We start from the raw sequence: 16,600 nt of genomic DNA, 5'->3' as shown, positions 1-16,600 counted from the left end.
GAGGGAGGAGAACAGAGCAATTTTTAATTCTGAAAAATTCTGTCAGGAAGGCTTGTGTCTGTGTTTGTGTCTGTATGCCTTTGTGTCCGTGTGAGTCTGTGCCAGTGTGTATTGGTGACGCCAAGGTCTGATTCCTTTGGCTACTTCTTAGTCAGGATTTGACAGCAATCTTCAGCCTGTCTCAACTTCAGACTTTTTTATTCTCGATCTGCATTTGCTGGCTACAGGTCTTTTTGTGATGCCCCTCTTCCTATTATCACCTGAGAGCTATTTCCATCCTGTCTCTGTATTGGAGGTTTGGGGCCGAATCTTGGAGCCCCAACCTGCTTCAATTCTGAAATATCCAACACACCTGGAAGGATCGAACTATTGATTAAATCTGAGGTCAGCTCTAAATTTGAGTGGGCTTAGTTTCTGGACGCCTTAGGCTTCAGGACCCAGGCTAGCTGCCTGCCCAGCTACCCAGAGGTGAAGGAAGTTCAGAATTGTCAGGAGCCACTGAAAAAGTTACAAGAAACCGAGGACCTGGACCCCTTCGGATTGGAGCCACCCACCCCACGTCTATCTCTACTCTGTTTCGCCTCTCTGTCCCCCACTCCGTCCAGCAGAACTTGTTGCCTGGTCCCAAAGCAAGTTTCTGAACTAATTTCTAGGACTCCTGCTTCCTGGCGGACCAGCAAGCCTTCCCCAATGCCAGGGAGAGACGAGGAAATCAAACCTGGGCTTCGGAGACGGGAGCTGCCTGAGCTAATGCCAGGGAGGCCTCCCAGGGCCAGGCCAGGACGCTGAAAAGCATGAAGGGTCGGAATTAGACTCTCATTTAGTGAGCGTTACTAATCCGAAGTTACAGCGCTAATTCCCTGATCCGCCAGGTCCCACACGCAGCGCCCGGATTAGAGGCGCAGAGCTCGCCCTCAAACCCCCCTCCACCCCAAACGGAGCTCAACTGGGGCACCGGAGTCTGCAGGATCAGGGTTAATCCTTCTATCCGCACCGGGTGAGAACGTGCCACGGGGCTGTCCCCGAACCAGCTGGAGTTTACATGCTTGAGGCGCTAGGCAGAATTCGGGAAGGAGGAGGAGGAAGCAAAAGTCTTCACCCTTGCAACACCGATTTCAAACCCTCTGTTATCATTGAAACCAAATCACCTTTCCTATATAGCACCCAGTTGAAAGAATACACTACAATATGCAAGAGAATGGTGTGGGGTTTGATTTTTTTTAGCCTTTTTGATTTCTCAGACAACAGGAGCAGTGACTTGGACCAAAACAAAATTCAGAAACTTTCAGAGGAGGCTGTCTGGATTTCAGTTCTCTTTCCAAATATCCTTATTCTCGTCTATTTAGGGAGATGGACCCCGTAGCATCACTGTCCTCTCCTCTGTTCTCCATCAACTTCTAGCTGCTCAGAGATAGTGACCAATCAGCTCCGGGGTCCGGGATGGGATGCTTGTAACCATGGTGATGATGAGGGTTCTAAGTTCCACCCCGAGATTTGTGAATGAGAATCTCACCCATTCACAAACCAATCTTTATTCTCGATGAGTTGATGTGGCAGAGGGATTAGAAGAAGTGGAGAAAGCTAGAGGAAGGCTAAGTGACCTCATCATGGGAGCTGATCAGAGTCCCTGCCTGAAGTCCCGTGTCCTTTCAGTGAAATTCCAAATCAAATGATATGGGACAGATCAGAGCCTTAGGGTGGACAGGACCAAGCAGATTAACAAGGAAGAAGAGTAGTTATTCCTCCTCAGGGTAAACCATGTGTCTTACTCATAAAGAAAATTGCACCCTTTTGGGTGATGGAGAACTTCCAACTCTTTCAACTTTAGTTTCCAAGTTCTTACTGCCATTCCTAAAGTTCTTCTTACTGTCATTCCTAAAGTTCTTCTATCTCACCTCTTATTCCCCTTTCCTGACATTTCCCCTCCCAAGAGTAAATTTTATTGTAGTTTTGGAAATTAATCTTTTACTCTCCTGTCTTCAAATGAGACACAGGCCTTTAGACCCATCCCAAACAATAGCCTTTTTAATGGGGATGGGGCAAAGAGACTGAAATAGTGGAAGGTAGTGTAGAGCTATTAGGACACAGGATAAAGGAAAGATTGAAAATTCAAAAATATTTGAAACAGAAGAACTAAGTTCCAGGAGTCATACAACTTTCCTGAACTCAGGTTTTCATCTCTCCAACAGACAGCTTCAGGGTAAGGGACTCTCATTCTCTCTCTCTCTCTCTCTCTCTCTCTCTCTCTCTCTCTCTCTCTCTCTCTCTCTCTCTCTCTCTCTCTCTCTCTCTCAAAGGGGGTGGGGTGGAGTTTGAACAAAACCCTGGTCAGTTGTCTCTTAGAATGGGCGGTTGCCTGTTCCTATAGAGACTTACTCTTTCCCTCCACCCTGGTCCAGGCTTAAGCACCACTTTAAGTGGGCTCCGCTCATTCACTGCCAGGCCCCTTGCAGCAATTGAGCCGGCAGGGGTTTGAAAAGAGGGCCAGGGCCTCAATGACAGGACCTTGGGCCAGACTAATTGGTTTTGGTTCAAGGGGATATTGGATTTGTGAAAAGCCCCAACCTGCCTTTCCCACGCCAGAGACCAGGGCCTTAAGGAAAGAGTGAGTCAAGGTGGGTGTGGCCAGAGGAGGGGAAAAAAAGAGATATCAACATGGCTTCAGCAGGTGATATACCAATCCAGACTAAAGAGTCCACCTATTTCTTGAAGAGTAATGGACTGTGTGTGTGTGTGTATGTATGGGATTAGAAACTAAGAGGGTTGGTTACACATATAGAATAATAAATAGCCTCTATCTGAGACTTTCTAGAAGTATTTTAGCCATAGCTTTCTGGTTCTTATAGGGAGGTAGGGGAAATCATTTTTATAGGAACTTCGATATAGTTTTCCTTGTTGAGACTGGTCTATTTGAATCAATGATGCTCACTTTAACTAGAATGTATAGTGGGGGGAGGTAATTATTGTCTCAAGAGAAGAATCTTCATTCTAAGAAACCCAGCTGATAGTCTTTCCTGTATTATATAGGCCCTATGATTCTACTAGGGAAAAGAGAAATCCCTGGCATCCGTACCAAGGGTGCTAGTAAAAGCTTAATGACAAGATTACCTGAAGATCCCCACATATGGGTTCCCTGAACTAAGGAAACAAAGGATTCAGATTGGCCCCTGGCACAATTGTAAATAGTTGTTACAAAGGGATCCTTTATACATTCATATACTAAAGGATAAAATGTTTTGGTAGGTTTAAAGCCATCATTATTGCTAACAATAATAATAATCTAAACATGGTAGGACATGCATCTGGAGTCATAGGGGCTATATAAAAGTGTCTATAAAATGAATGTGCATGCATTCAGAATATCTATTTTCATAAAGAGCTTTAATAAAGAGCTACACCCAATTAAAATCTGTGATAATGGCAATGTTAGGGATGACAGTGGACCAAATGAAACTGTCCCCATTTAAAGCTATATTCCATTGAATTAGATATATTTTTTCATGGTTCACATTTTTTGTGTTGGCATAAAATTTTATATATACTTCTCAACTCAAGAAAATGCCAGCTTTTTATTTATAGACAAATGCCCTCATCTATATACTTGATATACAGGATAGCCAGAAGCATAAGTGATCTTGAAAGAGGTATAGAACTCCTTGTTGTATGCCAAATATTCAGTTTTTGTTTTCAAATTCTTCTTGCTTGGAAAATAATTTCTTTAGGATTCTAGCTCTTTAACCTATCATAATTTCCATAGTTGAAGTTTGTGGAGAAATACATATGTGTATGTATGTGTATATATATTTATCAATGGCTTACATAAAATCTATTCCTGTGTATGTTTAGAATATATAGAGCCATATATACACATGCAATTACATGTGTGCCTTTTCTATGGAACCTAGCTAATTCTCACTTTACCAATCCTCAAATATATTAAGTTCCCTTTTTAAAAAATGACAAGAACTATGGCATGCTAGTGGTCTCAACCCACTTCTCTAGCATCAAGATTTCCTAGCAGGGTGCTGGAGTGAAGTCTCCTATTAGGCAGACTTCATTAATGTTACCAAATATACTCCAGCACATTTACTAGTCTACTATGAAGTATTATCATAAATAATTAAAATTAAACTGCACTTGTCAAAATAAATGAACAAAGTACAGTTAGTGATGTCTTTGCCTTGATTTGATCGCCTTGGGTTTGCTTATTCTCTAATTTGCAAGGAGAAAAAAAAAAGAAAGAAAAGGCTGTGGAGGGAAAGAGTGTGATGGAGAGTAAAGAAAGAGACCTAGTAATCTGCAATTGGATTTCCAGTCATTAGTGTGACTTAGTGAGGTTGGAATGCATTTTCTAATGTCAGCTCATAATGAATATAGAGGTGTGGATGCAGAAGGAGGGATTTCTTTGTTTACTGAGAAATAACCATGGAGGAGGAGAAAGTATTGCCTTTGGTGGATTAAGGCTTGGGATTTTTTAAATGGAAGATTGTACTCCTTTTCTGAAGTTATCTTAGCTAATTTATTCAATTCCTACATCCTCATAAGATTAGCCAGGACTCTATGATGTGTGTGTGTGTGTGTGTGTGTGTGTGTGTGTGTGTGTGAGAGAGAGAGAGAGAGAGAGAGAGAGAGAGAGAGAGAGAGAGAGAGAGTTTCACATTACCATTCCCACATGTGTCCTGGAAAATTATGCCCACCTAGCAATAAAGAATGCTCACATTCTTGATGCAATAAGCTAGTAAAAACATAATAATAAATTATTAAATGGTAGGCTTTTGTATTTATTTATAATGTTGTATTGTGATACCTCAATAGGGCATATCTGAATGTATTTGTCTGCCTAGGCCAAAGATAGTTGTGTATATATGGTATAGAGGGGCTTGTGTTTAAATATTCCCTCTCCAATGGGTACAGAAGCCAGTTTGGTAATTAGATGGGAGAGAAGGCCTCAGTCTCTGTCTGGGCTGCAGCCAAGAAAGGTCTGTTCTCACCCTGAGTTCTGTTAATGAGCTAGGGACAGGTAAGCATCACACATTCCAACTTTCCTGCCTTCAGCAACATCAAGGAAACAGTGATGAGCTATTAATGGAAGGTGATGGTCCCTGTGCTAATTAGTGCTCCCTTTCAGCTTTTACCTGCATATGCACTAGCCTAGCTTGCTTCTCTAAATCCAGTCCTTTGTTTTCCTTAACCAGGATGATTTGAGGGTAAGAATGAATCAAACTGTTTCCCTCGTTTTTAAGTGGGGGAGGGGGGTGCTTTTTTTTATATGCCAAGCCCCTTTTCTCACTTAATATCATCACTTCACTTGGGTCAGGAAATAGTGGGAGAGGTGGGCTCCTTTGGAAGAGTGAGCCCCAAATAGCTTTCCTTGTCCTCCCCATCATCCTCTCTGAGTTAGGTTAGGTAAATTTTCACAGGCTCTCACACCTTACACTTTAAAAAATGGTTTCAAGACCTACTTTGTAGGGAAGAGGAGTGTGTGTGTGTGTGTGTGTGTGTGTGTGTGTGTGTGTGTGTAGGGCTCAACTGTTCTGAATACCTTTTACATTCATTACACTCAGGCTCCTCATTTTCTCAGAGCTCTCAAACTTTCTGGATCTCTAGGAATTTCCAGACATTGATTTTCCTCCTATTCCCTTCCTGGTGATTCATACCCTGATTTTTCTCCCCATTTAAATGTAGCATTTGGGGATTCTTGAGAATTTTTACATGAAGCTTCTGCCTTTCCAGTGCCCAGATGCAGTCTAGGAAGCATCCATGTAACAACTATCAAGTAGACTTGAAGTTAAAGAGTTTGTATTCTTATAAAAAGTTGTTTGTTTTTTAAAGAATTTGTACTGTATGTTTTTTTCTTCTACCTGGGACTTAAAGGATACAGTCTTAAAAAAGGTCAAGCTAATTTTCTTTTTATTCTTTGAAACAAAATTCCACCTCTACAAACTTTCACTTCCTCTTCACCTCTAACCTCTTGGGATCCTTAGCTTTCTTCAAGGCTCATCTCAGGCTCCACCTCTCAGAAACCTTTCCTGATAGCTCTAGTCATTTGAGCTCATTCTCTTCTCCAATTACATAGTATTTCATTGTCTGTGTTAAGTATTGTATCTCTGGTAGATGGAAAGCTCCCCAAGGGCAGAGACTGCTTTTCCTTTTGTGTATGCCTATGGTAGACACTTAATAAACATTTGCTGCCTTGAATGGAAAGCCAAATCTATAGAACAACTTGTCCCTTCCTTCCCCACCCCTCAGGATTATTCTGGCTGTCTGTAATTCATAGAGAAATGGGAAGTGTGAACAATTCTTTATAGTGAATATTATCGGTATAGATAACCTTGGGAAAGTAGAGGTAGAGGTAAGGAAATTTCCTTCCTCACTATCTCTTTCTTTGTCATTATTTTTCCTATAGAAGAATTGTTTTAGGTCTCTAATTCTGTTGAGTAAAAAGAGATTGAATAAGGAAAGCTCCAAACCCCTCCCATTCATTTCTGCTTGAATTATGATGATAACCCAAAATTACCCACTTGATTGTGTTATGTGGATTTGGATTTCAAAAATAAAAAGAGATTGATCTCACTGCACTGGGTCTGTCTTTTCCTTTCCTTAAGGCCCCAGGTTCCTCAGGCATCTTGCTCTAGGGCATCCAATGGGTGGAAATGAGGTTGGCCCTGCCCAGGAGGGTGTTGAAAAAGAATTGCAGATTCTGGTGCTGACCTAGCATTTTCCCTGTCGGAGTGCCTATCTTCTCCTTTCCTGGGAAGCCTCCTGCTCCTTGGGCTTTTAATCCCAGACCTCTGGTTAGAGGTTTGGCCTGTTCTCTGATGTTCTCTCCGGTCACTGACGCCAGTGGATGGACCTCTGGATTGTAGTCCCTTGTTCCTGTCCTCCCAAGGCAATGCTGATGTAGTATGCCTATTTCTACTGGATACTTTGCTTAAAAAGCAAACAAACATAAAAAGACCTTTGAGAGTCTATTTAAATAAACTCAGTGAGGAAGGGCAAGACTGGGGTAGAGGTGGTCAAGACACTGCATCCTCTCAAGCTCCCTACTTGACTGCTAGAAACGTTCCTGAACCCCAGATTGGGGACTTACTTGGTTCCTGTTCCGGAACCCAGTAGGCTCTGTGCCCCTGCCAAGCCATGTGAAATCTGGTGGATGAAAACCATTCTCCCTGCTGCCTGTGTTTGTGTTCCCAGATATGGCTCCCAACCAGATAATGCAATCACAAAGGCATTGGATGGAGCTAAACCTTTCGCTGAGATCTAAAATGGAAGATTTGAGCCCTAGAAGATGTTCTGCTGAAGCATGCCTCTATTCCCTATTCCTTTATTAACCTCTCTGGGAATTCCCCTTAAAATGACTATTTCAGTCTTGTCTCGTGGGTTGGGAAGAAAGAGGCCGGAGCTGATATGCAAAAATGGGTCAGTACCGCTTTCTCGGTTCTTCAGAATCTGCTCTGACTTCAGTAGCTTTCATCCGCTGGTGCGGGCTGTCCTAGGATAGGACTCGTTTGCCTTTACTTCTCTGTCCTTGGTGGCTTATGTCTTTTCTCTGAATAGCAGAAATGATGATCCCTACGTCTACCTATTCTGTCAAAAGACAAGAACTCAAAGGAGCCACGGAGATTATCTAGTTCAAGCCTCTCATTTTACAGATGAAGAAACTAAGACCTGTCCAGAGGTAAGAAGTGGCAGAACCAAGATTCAAACCCAAACCTCTCACGTCAAAGCCCGGTGCTCTTCCCATTACACTAGGACAAAGACGGAACTCAGTTTCTTGAGCAGAAGAGCTTGAGGGCGATATGTCTACGCACCTTTTTATGCCGATGTATGGGTGTGTCTGTGCGTGAGGACTTGATGTTTGTGTGTTTTGAGATGGGGATGGGGGAGAGGTGGGTCTCATTTCCACAATATATTTTGTGACTATTTCCCATTAAAGGCCCCGTGGTCATTACTAACGGTGGTCCTGCCTGCTGAGCGTCCCTTCATTCAGATAAATTCCCCTTCTCTCCAATCAGACATGGCTGAAAAGGCGCAAGACGGAACATGGCTTGTACTCCTAGAAGATGGAGCCGGGAGAGAGGTGAGTTGCTGGCCCTAGGGCTGGGTGTCTGCTTTCATTGTGCGTCTTTCAGTGCTCAGATTCAAGATAGTGTGATCTGCTAGATATGGGATTGGGTGAGATCTCTCCCGAACCTGCTTCCTACCCTTCCCTGCCCCCCTTCCCGCCCCAGCCTGTGGGCGGGGATCTCTAGGAGAGTTCTGCCTCTGGAATTCAGATCACCAACGCCTTATGCCTATGTGTTGGGGTGGAGTGTATTCCTTTTCCCCCTCAGTTTTTCTGGTAAAAAAAAAAGTTTTCCTCAAGTAGGGACTTCATTTCCATAGGAGTTCGGGCTGGAATAGGTTGTGAGAGAGAAAGTGAGATAGGTCTAAGCTCATTTAGGAAGAAAGTGAATGTGTTTTCACCAGCGGCAGGACTCCACCTTTATTCTATTCTGTTCTGTGCCCCAATCCTGTCTCCCTTGTGCTCAAAACATCCCATCTCTTCAATTCTTTATTTAGAAATCCCTAATACCTAGAGTTGATAGGTATTAAGATGGATGGTTAAAGTTTGATAAGGAGGAGAGAGGTCTTTAAACACTACAAGGGAAAGGTTAAGGGGCAGGAGACAATGTTTTGTATCTCTTCTGGTGCCTAGCCCAGTGCCTTATACAAATGATAGGCATTCAGGGAAGCAACTGTAAGACCAGTGTCTAGAAATTTATTTCTCTATGTGCTTCTAGCCCCCTTCTGGGGAGGAAAACTTCTCAGGTTAGAGGCCACAAGAAGAGAGAATGGTGAAAAAATAAAATAAAATAAAGCCCTCTCTCAGAAACTGCCCAAAGGGAGAAGAAAGGCAAAAGACCTCTGAGGACTCTGCTGCCCTGCCCATCACACCATAGTGCCACAGCGCAGCAGCTCCCAGGCTGCTCGGTGCCAGGAGGCCATTTTGATGGAAGCAAAGAGCCTTCTGCAAGATAAGATGGCTGCATGGGCACGAGGTAGGTTGCAGCACACTAGGTCTCTGACGAGCCACCTTCTTCACGCCCCCTCTCCCCCAACCCTCCCCTCATTGCCCACAGAAGCGTAACAATGAAATCGAGCTGGCACAACCCAGTTTTGTCTCTGCCACCTCTTCCTCCCTAGGCAGCCTCCCCTCCCTGTCTCCCCACCCCCATACTCCATCCTCCTAACACCAGATATTAATTGAATTAACACAGACCTTGCTAATTTTCCATGCGCCTGCGTGGTCCCCTGCCTCCTGTTCAAAAACCAGCCAAATGGCTGGGGGAAGGGTTTGTATGTCACATCAGTGCCAATAGAGACCTTCAAGATTCTCTAATCCAACCCCAATCTTCACTCTTCACTCTACAAATTAGAGAACTCAGATGAAGAGGAGAGGGGCCAAGTGACCTTCCCAAGGTAATGTAGTCATTTTAGTGGATGAAAAGTCAACTCTTCAGACTCTTGTTGGGTCCAAGTTAGCTTTCCACTGTACCATGCTACCCTTTAAAAAGAATCTTGGCAGTGGTCCTAATTACCCGGGCACTCCTTCCCTCACAGGTTTCTTTTAGGGGAAGCACTCTGTAGATGTCAAAGAACTACATGAATGTTTCTTCTCTTTACCAAACTGGCTTTTAGCCTTATCGTTCCTGCCACAGGGGAGCTGGTACGCAGGCCAGGGAGGATGCTCTTTTCAGTTGAGATTGAACTATTCTCTTCCACTATTCCCTATGTATATCCTCATGATTTTTGGAAGAAAGACTAGGGACCCAGGAAACACTCTGGAGTGTGTTTTTGCGCTTTGCTCAAAGGTTGTGTTTTTGTTTTTGTTTCATTAAACATTCCTCTCCAGATAGATTTGGGTTCCCCACTACCACCTACACATTCAAAAAAAGGGGAGAGGAGGAGATGATTCAACCTTCTTGGATTCAAAATTATTTACTTGTGTAGAGGTCCCCTGGAAGAAGTTTGAGTCTATTGGGTGTGAAATCCCTCCCTCATTCCCCAACCAATGTTGGTCCCCAAAAGCTGTTCATTGGGTGTAGTCAAAGTGCAAGGAACACAGTTACAGCTAGGGTTAAAACAACTGACTCCTTTGTTTCGTGTACAACTGGATCCTAAACTGGTTTGTTGTTGTGTTTTTGTTGTGTTTTGTTTTTTTTCTTCCGGAGTAACAGAATCTTGTATCCCCCTTACACTGTTATTGTTTGCAAAGAGCTCTAATTTCTGGTCCAGGAAACCCTAGCCCAGGACTAAACTCTCCTTCCTCCTCCATCCAGGTGCATTGATTGTGCCTTGAGATTGGGGTTAGGATGCAGTTAGGAGTGGGGAGGACTGGGAGAGACTCCAGAGACAGATGTGCTATGTCCTCCCAACCCCCAGACTAGTGTATTTGTATTTGTGGGACTGAGGGGAGGATGGAGATGTACCGAAAGGGAGAAGGTTTCAGTTGGAGGGGATCAGAGCAACCTTTAAGATCAAGATGCTCAAATCCAGGCACTGAGGTTTAAGCCCTTTCAGCCCTCAACTCTAGGTGCCGGATGGTGGAAATCTCTGCTTCCATCCACTGTCTGGCTTGTAGTTAGTCTTCCTGCTCTGGTTGTCTGGAGCTGAAGCCCCCGCCAGTCCCTCGGGCTCTTGAGGGATCTTCTACCCACGCTGTGCTCCACAAACCCGCCAGCGGCACCCATTGTGTCTGGGGCCAGAAGGCCTGAGCAGATGGTAAGCCGTTGTTCGGGATCACAGGCTAAGGATGCTCCAGCAAAGAGTGTCAAGACCCATCCAGAGCCAGGCCAACCATCCCCTTAACTCCCTCATCGACCTTTGGAAGCCTGGTCTACAAACTCTATGAATTGTCCCCAAAATATAATCCCACACCCACAGGCTTATATTTTCCCAATTTATCTATGCAATTAAAGTATGAGTAACCTGAACTATCTATCTTATTGTTCCAGCCTCCCCTTCAATTTGGCCCAGAGATGTGTAACTAATGAAATATTTCTGGCTGGTGGTTTTTCCTTTAGCTGTATATGTGGGTGGACTTTCTAAATTGTACTTATATATGTGCATGTGTATAAGTACATGTATATGTGTAGATATACATTTTTTCCAGTGAAAAATATATAAATATATCATGTGGAATAAGTTACAGGGAAGGTGTTGTCCTGCATTGGTAAGAGGGAGGGAGGTCCCTAGACCTTTGACATCACAGATTCAGTCCCTATCCCTATCACTACAGGATATATACACGTATGTATAGACACGTAGGTGTATGTATGTGTATATATGTGTGTGTATGTATGTATGTGTGTATATATATATATATATAATATATAAATCTATGGGAATAGGAATAAGGATTGTATATGTGATTTCAATGGACCAGGGACATCCCAGATGAGTAATTTCCCTCTACCAATGCAGGTCAGCATCTTTCTCTGAAATTTATCATCTCGGAGAGTTGCCTAGAACACTAAGAGGTCAAACTTTGGTTCAATCCTGCCTCTGGCAACATATATCTTATACTACTTCTATATAAGTATGCATCAACCTCTGTATGTGTGCATCCATGTGATATGTTTGTATATGATTACATGCATACATATATACATGTGTGTACAATTTCAGATAATCTGAGAATGGGGGGGACGACCCTTAGAGCTGATCTAGTTCAGCTCACTAAGACCCAGAAAGATGAAGCTCCTGGACCAAGGGCACCATAGTTATAGGCCCAGCAGTTACTGGAACTTAGGACTTTTGACTCCTAGGCTTTTCCCACTACACACTATTTCTTAACTGTGAAGACCATCTATGATGTTCTGAAGTTAAGGCTAAAATTTGTCACTGTGCCAGAAAAAGGTACATTTACAAAATTTCTTCCCAAGACTGGAACCCCAACCTCATAGATTCTCTCACTTTGTCTGGCCTAGGAAGATACTCCTGGTCTAACAGAAAGAGCACTAGATCTGGAGTCAGAGAACATGAGTTCAAATTCCAAGTTCGGGGGCAGCTAAGCAGCTCAGTGGATGGAGGGCCAGAGTTAGAATTGAGAGAATCTGGGTTCAAATCTGCCCTCAGACACTTCCTAGTTGTGTGACTTTGGGCAAGCCCTTTAATCCTTTTTGCCTAGCCCTTGCCATTCTTTGTCATAGAGTTGTTACTAAGACAGAAAGTAAGGGTATGATCTTGAGAAAGCCATCTTACTTCTCTGGGCCTTATATGGAAAAAAGAGGGAAGTATTGGCTAACCCTTAAGATCTCTTCCAGCTGTAAGTCTGTGATCCTATGATTCTGTGTAAGACTATGCAATCCAGGGCAGTTGGAGTATTTGTTTCTTGATCATCTGACTATTGTTCTCTTCTTCTGAATGTAGACTGATAAGCAAAAGTAATATTAAAGAATCTGTGTGCTGAGCACCTCTTATTTGGGACGGAGATGCTTCTGCCTGACTTTAGAACCTTGGGCAGGATTTAAAAGCTAAGCCAAATAGCAGAGCATTAAGGAAAAACTATATAGGCACAAGATCCCTGGTGAACTGACCAGACCACTGAGGAAGAGAGGGCTGGATTGCAAAACCAAAGAAGCTTTTCTGTAAGGTCCACCAGGTACAGTCAAAAAAAGCTTGAGGCAGTCCAAAAACAACCTTGGGAGTGGCATTATATGTGACTTCATGGTTAGCAAGGTGGGACTAACTGGGGTGGGGGTAAGAGGATGCCCCCTTAAGGACTTGAATTTGTGGGCTCTCTTATTCCTCCTTCTTCAGGCCCAGTAGGCAAGCCTCACCTAGAGTACAGAAGGTGGGACTAAATGGACAATGAATTGCAAGCCTGCCTAGAAAATGGATGAAAGGTGCCATCTTATAAATGCATTTTGCCTACCAGCTTGCACATGGGGCAATTGATTTCCCTAAGGGTGGCAAAAAAAGATAGGACATTCCCTTCACACCTCCTCCCCAAGTACCATTTTTCTTCCCCCCCCCCCACTTTTACTGCTAAGAGAGGAAGGTTCATCTTTAAGGTCATCTCTGCTAAAGCTTCTCTACTTCCTCTCCTCTATCCAGCTTGGGTCTTTTGGCCTGGACGATCAACCCACCCAATATGAAAAAGAGTTGAATTTGCCTCTGTTTCACACCCAGCCAGTGTCACTTCTGTGCGGTAGTCCCAGAGACCTCTGCATCCTCACAGTAGCAATTCTCTGTTCACAGCCTTGGTTAGAGAATTTTGGGGGTATAGCCAAAGACGGCTTAGGAAGAAAGAGGAGATGCCTGTATACAGGTTATTTCATAGAAGGCTAAGAACATGGACCTTCTGGGGGCACCAAATTATCTCTACGAAAGAAGGGATGGAAAATTGCAGAAGTAGGTCTATAGGCTCTAGAGAATCCCTCAAGCATCGTCTAAGGTACATCGAAGCATCATGAAGGCAGGGATTGTGTCTTATTTAAATGTTTTCCCTTCAAAGGCTTTGGAGATGTTGGGCACCTAGTATATGTTTGAAAATGGCGAACTGAACTGAGCATGGTATAAGCCAAGGTATATTGGCTCTAGAGTCAGGGAACAAGAGTTTAGGGCCCACCTTGGGCTTACCAACTACATTATTATTTTTTAAGCCCTTACTTTCTATCTTAGAATCAATACTGTATATTGTTCTAAGCTCTAAATTCTAAGAAGAGTGGTAAGGACTAGGTGATGGGGTTTTACGTGACTTGCCCAAGGTCACACAGCTAGGAAATGTCTGAGCCCATGTAAAACCCAGTGGAATTGCTCTTTGGCTATGGGGCAGGGGGAGGAGGGAAAGAACATGAATCATGGGAAAATATTCTAAATTAATTGATTAAATAAAATTTTTCAATTAAAAAAAAAAGGAATGTCTGAGGCCAGATTTGAACCTGGGTCCTCCTGTTTCTAGTCCTGGCTCTCAATCCACTGAGCTACCTAGCTGTCCCCTATCTCCAACATTATTTTGAACAAGTCAGTTAACCTTTTCAGGCCTCAGTTTCTTTACTTGTCCAGTTAGATTTGCCCAGATGATCTCTAACATCTTTTCCAGTCTTAGATCTATCATCCCATGAGCTAAACCAAAAGAGTCATAGAAGGCATTGATAACTACATTTATCAGATTCTCTTTTGAGGGATTTGCTTTTTATAATACTAACCAGGTTTTACCAACTATCTGGCTCTAACTGAAGAGCAAGAAACATCCACTGCTTCTCTCTGGCTTTCTTTATCTGAATTTCCTCTAGTTCCCTCTGTTGGATCTGTCACATTGTTTGACCTGGTGGTGAATGGATCATTTCTCTCTTCTGAGGACCATGTTGCTAATTACTTTCAAACCACATTAGATGAATTAATGAGGAAAATCTGACCTGACACAGTCATCATTTGATAAAATTGACCAGTTCTTTGGGGCTTTTTGGTTAGATGGCTTGAGTTTCCTTCCCTATGAGGCTGATTTCCTAATACATCAGCTTTAATGCATGTCACCTTCACAGAGTATGGCTCTGGTTGGAATGAATAGTTCCTATGGTCAAAAGACCATGTCATTTGAAGCCCTAGCATGGTTCCAGTCAGTGCTTAAGGAATGATTTTATGATAATGATCTGATCACTTAAGAATGTGCCATAAAATGCACCCATCTTCAGGATTAGGGGTAGCCCATCTGCTACTTAAAAGTTAGTGGCCATCCTCACTTGCAGAACAGAAAGAAAAGAAAATTAAAAGATGCAGTTGATCTGGGTAGGCTGAGAGGGAGTGGATGCAATTGATTGTGTGAGTTCAACTAAAGCTTCCTCAGTAGTTAGTCTAGGTACTGGATGTAAGGAAACACAATGCTGCTGAGCTTGAAGCAAAGAGAAGAGATTTGGGGTGGCTGTCCTTTGGGTAGTGTCGACATCTGATTTTCTCTCAGGAAAGTCAAATCTTGCCTTTAATAGCTGAGGACAGAGAGAGATATAGCACCTCAGGATAGCAAAAACAATATTATGTCCTGAGCCTTTCGAACATAAAGTAAACCCAGACTTGACTATGACTGGCTGCCTACTAAAAAAAAAAAAATAAACACACACACACTCACAATCTTGTCTTCTGTCTTAGAATCAATACTAAATATCAGCTCCAAGGCAGAAAAGCAGTAAAGATAGACAATTGGGGTTAAGTGACTTATCCAGGATCACAAATCTAAGAAGGTTCTGAGGCCAGTTTGACCCTAGGTCCTCTCCACCCTAAGCCTCGTCCTCTATCCCAAGTCACCTAGCTGCCCTTGGCTGCTTTTACCTACACCAACAAAAAGAGGAGAGTTGAGGCAGCTATTGAGAGAATTCAGGAAAAAGAAAAATATCCTGTAGTGGGAAAGGATTCTGTGATCCAGATTAGCTTTCTTTAAAGACTGAAGTCACCTAGTGAGAGCTGACCTTTTCGTTTCATTTTGCCAGAGTAATACATGTAAATAGAGCTGCATCTTCTCTTCATGCAATGGATATGTTCCTGAAAAGTAGCATGTAAATCAAATTTAGTAAATTAAATCATAATTTAAATGCACTACTTAAAGGAAAGCAGCCATGATATCTTTTTTATAAAACAAGTTTTCCTTTTGTCATGATAATAATCAACCTTTAATTTATCTATTTAGCAGGTTCTGGGTTTTCTTAAACCAGGCTATATCTGTACAACTTTTAATTTTAGGTTATTTGGGTTATTACAAGGCCCCATTTTTCCCTGAGGTACTCAGGAGCTAGCCTAAAAGACTTAGCTCGATACCTTTTCTCAAGGTTTTGTACCTTGACTGAAACCAAAGAATCTATTCATAACTTATCTTCTCTTTCCCACTGAGGACTTTAGCCTGGTTGTCTCTTCAACTGTGGTATTTCTACACTAGCTCACCCATACTTCCCTGTCTCCTCTAACCTGATATGTCGGTATTCCAAATCATTGCTTCTTGAGCCTTGTACATCTCTTGACAGTGACTGGGAACAGCTCTTCAGTGACTGGTATTTTAGATCAGAGAATACCTTTTGTTCCAGAAAGCTAATGAAAGTGTGATACATGTGGGATTAATAATTCAGAAGAGATTAAGACCTTAACATCTATCATAGCCTGGATTTGAAGGGTAAATTGAAGGTAGGCACCAAATTACTGAATAGGCAACTTCACAGAATAGTCTTTCTCCCCGTTTTATTGCAAAATAGCTGAAGCAAGGAATCATTGGTGACTTGTCCAAATCATGCATCATGTTAAAGTTAGAACCAGGACTAGAATATAAGATTTATTGTCATGAAGTTATTTTAGATGCTTCACTATAATGCCTCTCAGAGAAGAGAAAAAAACAATCAGAGACCAACTGAATAAAAGAAAATTGAAAAGGATTTAAAAAATAAGAAGAAAGGAAATCTAGTCTGTTCCCAAGGCCTATTGGTTTCTCCTTCGCAATGTCTCTTGAATGTACCTTCTTCTGTCCTCCGACAAAATCACTACTTTAGTGCAAGCCCAAGCCCTCCTAGCCTCATGCCTGGACTATTGTAACAATCTGCTGGTGGGTCAGCCTGCCCTCAAATGTTTGCCTGCC

At 42.7% G+C, this 16,600-nt stretch overlaps 1 long non-coding RNA gene across 10 annotated transcripts in view; it reads left to right on the top strand.

Annotated features, from left to right (window-relative positions):
- The window catches only part of LOC103096382 (uncharacterized), a 55,772-nt gene that overhangs the window by 13,423 nt on the left and 25,749 nt on the right, over positions 1 to 16,600 (top strand). For 4 of the 10 annotated variants that reach the window (XR_008913708.1, XR_008913706.1, XR_008913711.1 and 1 more), the window contains one exon: positions 8,016 to 8,080. This is a non-coding gene — a long non-coding RNA (uncharacterized LOC103096382). Of the gene's footprint in view, positions 1 to 11; positions 7,679 to 8,015; positions 8,081 to 8,783; positions 9,042 to 16,600 lie in introns of those variants that run through there. The other 6 variants (XR_008913710.1, XR_008913704.1, XR_008913712.1 and 3 more) reach the window with 3 other exon arrangements.

This window comes from Monodelphis domestica, chromosome 1 (assembly GCF_027887165.1).
Source record: "Monodelphis domestica isolate mMonDom1 chromosome 1, mMonDom1.pri, whole genome shotgun sequence".
NCBI classification, from domain to species: Eukaryota; Metazoa; Chordata; class Mammalia; order Didelphimorphia; family Didelphidae; genus Monodelphis; species Monodelphis domestica.
This window is presented reverse-complemented; position numbering and strand designations above follow the sequence as displayed.